Source organism: Mus pahari, chromosome X, assembly GCF_900095145.1.
Source record: "Mus pahari chromosome X, PAHARI_EIJ_v1.1, whole genome shotgun sequence".
In the NCBI taxonomy this organism is placed as follows: Eukaryota; Metazoa; Chordata; class Mammalia; order Rodentia; family Muridae; genus Mus; species Mus pahari.
In genome coordinates this window covers 6,117,226-6,124,283 of record NC_034613.1, presented here as the reverse complement: position 1 = coordinate 6,124,283, position 7,058 = coordinate 6,117,226, and the positions used below count along the sequence as shown (strand labels likewise).

The window sequence follows — 7,058 nt, the reverse complement described above, 5'->3', positions numbered from 1 at the left end:
GTGCTGGGATTAAAGGAGTGCGCCACCACACCTGGCTTGTCCTAGTCTTATAGTGAAATAAACTCTTCAGAAAGAGAGAGAGAGAGAGACAGACACAGAGACACAGAGAAACACACAGAGCAAGCAAGTGAGAGAAAGACAGAGACAGAAATAGAGACACACACAGAGCGAGTGAGCAAGCGAAAGAGACAGACAGACAGACAGACTGTGGCTTGCATAGAACTCACTATGTAACCCCAAAGCTGGCCTCAACCTCACAGAGATCCACCTGCCTTTGTCTTCTGAGTGCTGGATTTAAAGGTGTGCTCTACCATGCCCACCTTAAAGTAGTTTTCAACTCTGTTAGCTATCCAGTAGGAGGTCATCTTCCATCTGGCAAGTCAGCTATAGAAATGTCAGTCTGTATGGTTTTCGGCCTTCATTCCAGCCACTCTTGCCCCAAATCTTCTGCAACCATGGAGGTGAGGGGCTTGGCTCCAATTTCAAGAAGGAATTTGTGATTCAGCGGCAGGGACTAAAGGTAGCAAATTGTCTCAGCAGGTAATGCCATCACTGTCTGCTTCAACTCTTTGTTTTTGAAAGAAAAGATTGGCGCCTTAGATGGTGCTCACTCCTTTGATCCCAGCACTTGGGAATCAGAGGCAGGCTCTGAACTCTGTGAGTTCCAGGCCAGCCTGGTCTACACAGTGAGTTCCAGGACAGCCAGGGCTACACACAGAAAAACTCTGACTCCAATTCCCCACACCCAGCAAAAATAATAATAATAATAATAATAATAATAATAATAATAATAATAATAAAATTGGTGCCAAACCAGGTGTGGTAGTATATACCTTTAATTTCAGCACCTTGAAGGCAGAGGCCGAGGCCGAGGCAGAGGCAGAGGCAGAGGCAGGCAGATCTTTGTGAATTTGAGACCAAGCTTGTCTAGAGAGTTCCAGACCTGCCAGGACTACATGAGACCCTGTCTCAAAAGGGGGTGGCGCAGGTAAGGATCTTTAATCCTAGTATTTGGAAGCCAGAAGACATGGATTTTCATGTGTTTGAGGCCAGCCTGGCCTTCCTAGCAAGTTCCTGAAAGTACATTATCTGAGTTTTTATTCTTATTATTTAAATGTATGGTACAGTATTAATAACTATCTTTCATGGGAGGCACAGAGAAATGGATCTTTGAGTTCAAGGCCAACTTGATATACAGAGCAAGAGTTCCAGGACAGCCAGGGCTACATAGAGAAACCCTGACTCCAAAAAGTCTAATAATAATATCAGCAACAACAACTATCTTTAAACTATTTCATTTTTATTTGTAACTACGTGTATGCATGTGTGTCTCAGTGTGGACTCGTGAATGCAGTGCTCAGAAGTCAGAGGCACGGGGAGGCAGGCAGTTGTGGTGGATGCTGGGAGCAAGCTCAAGTCCTCTGCAAGAGCAGCAGTTCATGCTCTTAACCGCCGAGCCAGCCCTCTAGCCCCAGTAGTTTCGATGATTATTTGTACATTTGATTCAGTTTTATAAAGTTCACCATGTACTTACTCAATAAATCTGCGATGACAAAGGGAACTAAAGCTATCAATGTACAGATATCGATTAGGGTGTGGCAGAATTCAGTAGCAGGTTCAAGATTTAGCTTATATAGGCTAGAGGAACTTTAATGGTTAAGGAATTTTAATGCTTTAAATGATTCTGCCTTGTCACAGTTTACCAGAGCTGGCCAAAACTTTATGTAAATGTAACCAAGTGAGGGAGAATGCCAGAAAAATGAAATGGGGTGTGGGGGTGTGGGGGGTTCTGGTGGAACTTGGGAATGCTACACACTGGTTATATCACTGAGCTACTTTCCTAGTCCCCCTACACACATGCCCCTTTTCACTTCTAATTTTTACTCTTTTTAAAAATTATTTTTGTTTTGCCTTGTTTACAACTTTTAATTTTGAGACGGTATCTTAACCCAGGCTGAATGTGAACTAATTGCCCAGGCAGGCCTTGAACTAGCAAGCCTCCTGCCTAAAGATTCTGAGTAATTGGGATTACAAATCTGGGCCACTAGGCCTGGCCCACAAATCATGATTGCCTGCCCTCATAACCAAAATAGAATTTTAAAAATTTTGAACATATACAATAATGCACAAGAGCCATGTCTCTTGGGTATGGTTAATGGAGTTGATATGTGAATGTCAAAGCAGTTGTAGGGGAGGGGGGGGTGTCCCGGGTAAAGCGCTTGCTGCATAAGCCCCAGGACCTGCACGAGAAGCTGGATGTCCTGGTACTTGCCTGTAATCCCAGAGCTGCGAAGTTGTAACTGGGAAGCTCTGTAATCCAAGAGCTAGGACTCACTGGTTAGCCAAGTCTAGATCAGGGGTGATCTCCAGGTTCCATGAATGATTCTGTCTCAAAAATAACAAAGTAGAGGGGCTGGAGAGATGGCTCAGCCATTAAATGCATACTAGTCTTGCAGAAGACCCACGTTTGGTTTGATGCCTTCCAGCTCCTGAAGACATCTGCACTTGAGTGCATATACCCCACTCCACACACATTCATATACACAATTAAATCCAACTATTACCAACCTAAGGGACACAACTGGGTGAGGTAAGAAAATGAAAAGTGGGCTGGTGAGATGGCTCAGCGGGTAAGAGCACCCGACTGTTCTTCCAAAGGTCCTGAGTTCAAATCCCAGCAACCACATGGTGGCTCACAACCACCCGTAACAAGATCTGACGCCCCTTTCTGGAGTGTCTGAAGACAGCTACAGTGTACTTACATATATAAATAAATAAATCTTAAAAAAAAAAAAAGAAAATGAAAAGTACGCTGATTCGAGTCACACCTTATAAAGGAATTGACACACACAAAGTTCCAATTAGTTCTTTGATGCACAGTCATTGTTATGACGGTAGAAAAAAATTAGAAGTCTTCAAATGAAGTACTCATGGAACTTAAATATGTAACTTCTGCTCAAAGAATCTGCTGAGCAATTTATAAAGTTTATCAGTCTACAACAAATTGCAGCATCCCGTTAGTAAAATGGAAAGGAAGAAGGGCAGTATTTCACAACTAACCCAAAGCTGTAGACTGTGGCTCTGCTTCATAAAAAATATAGCAAACCATTAAGAAACAAATTCATTAGTACCTGGGATGTAGAGGCAGAAGGATCCAGAGCTCCTGGCCAGCCTTGGGTAGCTGAAACCCTTTCTCCAAGAAGAGGTAGAGGAAGCGGAGAAAGAGTTTGCTAAGCAAGGCCAGTACAAATGACTGCTAACAAGCCTTAAGTGGCTTGGCCTTGATTGCTTTGCCCAAGTACAGTACAGTATAACTCAGTTTCAAGAGTCCAGCTTTAGGAAATAGTTCATATCATAATCTGGCCATAAAAATGTTATTAATTCATGAGCAAAGTTCTTATCATTATTTAGGCAATCAAATGGCTTTACACCCCAGAAGACTGTAGTTGAGAAGACATAACCATTAACTGGGAACGCAACTCAATGGGATGGGTCGTGAAGCAAGCACGCAGGAGGCCCCGGGTTCCATCTGCCGCATCACACAAACAAAATACAGAGACCAAAAAAACTCTTTTAAGCCAGTATTGGACACTGGCAAAACTTTTATTGGCACTAAATGGAGCAAATGTTTGTAAATACTCATTATCCCCCCTCCCCCAATAGCCCAATAAACAAAAATTATCTATAAAGTCACAACTGACTGGCCTACCTAACACATTTCACTGAATCAAGGAAAACAGATGGTGAAAAAAATGGACACTATGATTATTTATCAGGGAAAACCACAGTAAAGGCTCACAGTTCAGCCCAAGACCCCAACAGTAAGCAAAATGAAAAGGTTGGAACTTCTACTGGTGGTCAGTTGACAGTTTATCCACTAAAACACCAACTAGATATCTTCCGCACTACTGTTACAAAGATATGCAAAGCTTGTGTCTTTAAAGCTACCTTGTTCCAAATACATGACAGTCTACTATTTACCCATCTTCCTTTGGAGGAGTGAACCAGCCCTTTTTCTCATGCATCTGCACAACGGAGTCATAGGACTGTTGGGCTGTTTCTAGATTATATTGATTCTTATCTGCTCCAAAGCGCACCCTGGCCTTGCCTTTGACTAAGGTGGCATTGATCTGCATGATGACCGATTCAATGGAGTAGGCGCTGCTCCAGCCCTGTTTGGTGAGCAGTTCCATACACAACGCCCCTCCACCCAAAACATACCCTCCAGAGAGAATAGGCAACTCGACGCGAACAAATGGAGGATCAAACGGAAAGTTATCTTTGAAAGAGAAGTTAAGCAAAATATAGTCTATGCCTTCTTTTTCGTTCAAGAGCTGAAGGTCACCGTACAAGGGACTATCAGGGTCAACCTTCCTCAGTTTAACGTGCCAGTCATATAAGCTGTCGTTTATCAGTTCCACGGAATAAGTCCCCGATTTGTAGCTCTGCGATCTGTATATATCTCTGAGTTCTTTCATAAGTCTATTTGAAGCATGCACCGAGCCAGACACGGTACCATTCAAATGCTCTTGCCTTTGGCTCTTCTTGATATTCTCTAATATTGCCAAATGCTCTTTCTCAAGCCCTTCATCCTCTGACTTTTTCTCGTTACTAGCCTCTTCTTCTTCTTCTTTCAGCTCATAATGATCCAAGTCTTCCAGCCCATCAGCTGCATCTTCATCTTCATCTTCTGAAGGCACCTCTTCGATGGTTGCCTTCTGAGCCATGGGGACAGGCTGGTCCAGCATCTCCACATCCAGGTGTTCAGGCAGGTTATATAAGCTGCAGAGTTCACAGATCAGCCACTTGAGCTGCTGACGAAGCGAACTGTTGGGCTTCGAATCTTCCAGGCGTTCCAGGATCGATGTGAGATCTGGATCGTCAGAGTCCACGAACCATATCGGCGGCGAAGATGGGTAGGACTCGGTGATGGTGCAGTGCAGGGTGAGCGGCGGCGAGGGCGGGCTGCCCGCGGGCGCCGGCGGCACCAGGAACTGACACTGCAGCTCATCCAGCTGCCAGCTCACGATGCGCAGCCGCTCGTGGTCCTTGTCGAAGATGGACGCTAGGAACTCCAGCTCGGCCTTAAGCCCCGACGACATCCTTCCTCTCGGGTCCTCTGAGACGAGTGTGGAAGCAAAGCGGCCCCGCGAGACGCCTGCTGGGCTGCCACCGCCCCTGGGGCCGCCGGGCCGGGCTCCTGCGGCTCCGCCTCTGCCCGCCTCCGCGACCCGCAGAGCGTGGCCGCCGCAGTCATAAGTCTAAGCACTGTGTCGCACAATGATCTACAGGGCCTTTTCATCTTGCATAACGGAACCTTTTGTTCTTTTTTTTTTTTTTTTAATTTTGTTTTGAAACATAGTCTTGAATAGTGGGGGCTGGTCTTGAACTCTGTATAGCCAAAGATGGCCTTGAACGCCTGACCCTCCAGTCTCTACCTCCCTCCTCACCCAGTGCTGATTTCACAGCGCCACCACGCCCAGTTTATGACCTACTGGGAATTGAAGCCAAGGCCACATGCATTCTAGACGTGCAAGCTACGGCCCCAGGCTGATTTTAAAAGAAATTTGAACTTCTGATCTTTCTACCCTCACCTCCTGGATGGTGGGACTACAGGAATGCAGCACCACAGCTAGTTTGTGTAGTGCTAAAGGCTAAAGATGGAACCCAGGGTTTGGAGCATGTAGGCAAGCATTCTACCACCTGAGCTACATCCCTGCTCGGTTGTTTTCTCGATTCATTTCAACAGTCATTTTAGTTGCTTCCATATCGTGGCTATCTTGAATACTGCTACAGTGAACATGGCTCACTGATTTCAGAGCCGAGAGATGGCTCAGCAAATGAGTATCACTCGATACTCAAGCATGAGGAGTTCAAATCTTCAGCGCTTGTATAAAAACTTGGCCTAGCCTAACGCATGCCTGTAATCCCAGTGCTGTATGAGAGGCAGACTGGGAGGTTGTCTTGCACATACAAAACACAGACACTGAGTTGAGGAGGCAGAGAGGAGAGTGTGTGTGAGTGAGTGACTGAGTGAGAAAGAGAGAGAGAGAGAGAGAGAGAGAGAGACAGACAGACAGACAGACAGACAGACAGACAGACAGAGACAGAGAGACAGAGACAGAGAAAGAAGAGAAAGAGAGGAGAGAGCCCCTGCTTTTGCTTCTTTTGACTAATAAGCAGAAGCAGGCCTGGTGGACTCAGAAGGCTTTAGGTTGTGCATAGATTTGTTTTGTTTTGTTTTGTTTTGTTTTGTTTTTCGAGACAGGGTTTCTCTGTGTAGCCCTGGCTGTCCTGCAACTTACTCTGTAGACCAGGCTGGCCTCGAACTCAGAAATCCACCTGCCTCTGCCTCCCAAGTGCTGGGAATAAAGGCATACGCCACCACCACCCGACCAAGACATTAATGTAAAATTATTATGTGTTTATTTGGGTAAGGGTCATGTGGGGAGGTCAGAAGACAACTTGGTGGTATCCTTTCAAACTCAGACTGTCAGGCGGACAGCAAATGCTTTTGCCCACTGAGATATCTTGCCAGTCTGGAATATTAAAAAAGTTTTTTTAAAATCAGCTGTAAAGTTTGAAGCATCTTCTCAAATTCTACCGGCTGCTTTTCATACTGATGACTACTCTGACAGGAGTTTCTTAGTCTGATGTAATTTTCCATGTCTGATTTTGGCTTTGTTGTTTGTGTGCAAGAAATCATTTTGCTACAATTGGTGTTGTAAAGGATTTTCCCCCAATCTTCTATGAGTGTTTACTATTTTACAACTCCTGTTCATGCCTTTAACCTATTTTGAGTTGGCATTTGTATATGATGTAAGACAAATGTCAAATTTATTCTTTTTGCCTGTTTTCCTAGCTACAGTCTCTACGGCTGTGATACAATACCATGACCAACCAGGACATCTGTGGATAGCCAATTTCCCACACAGCATTTGATGAAGTAATGATCTTTTCCTAATCATGAAATTTTGATACCCTTATCAAGGATCACTTGACCATATAGGCCCAGGCATATATCTATTTCTCTGTTCTTTCGGTTCCATTCTGCACGT

The 7,058-nt window shown here is 44.8% G+C and overlaps 1 pseudogene; it reads right to left on the bottom strand.

Annotated features, from left to right (window-relative positions):
• Window positions 1-3,613: 3,613 nt before the first annotated feature.
• Window positions 3,614-5,153, bottom strand: LOC110314013 (annotated as a pseudogene).
• Window positions 5,154-7,058: the final 1,905 nt, after the last annotated feature.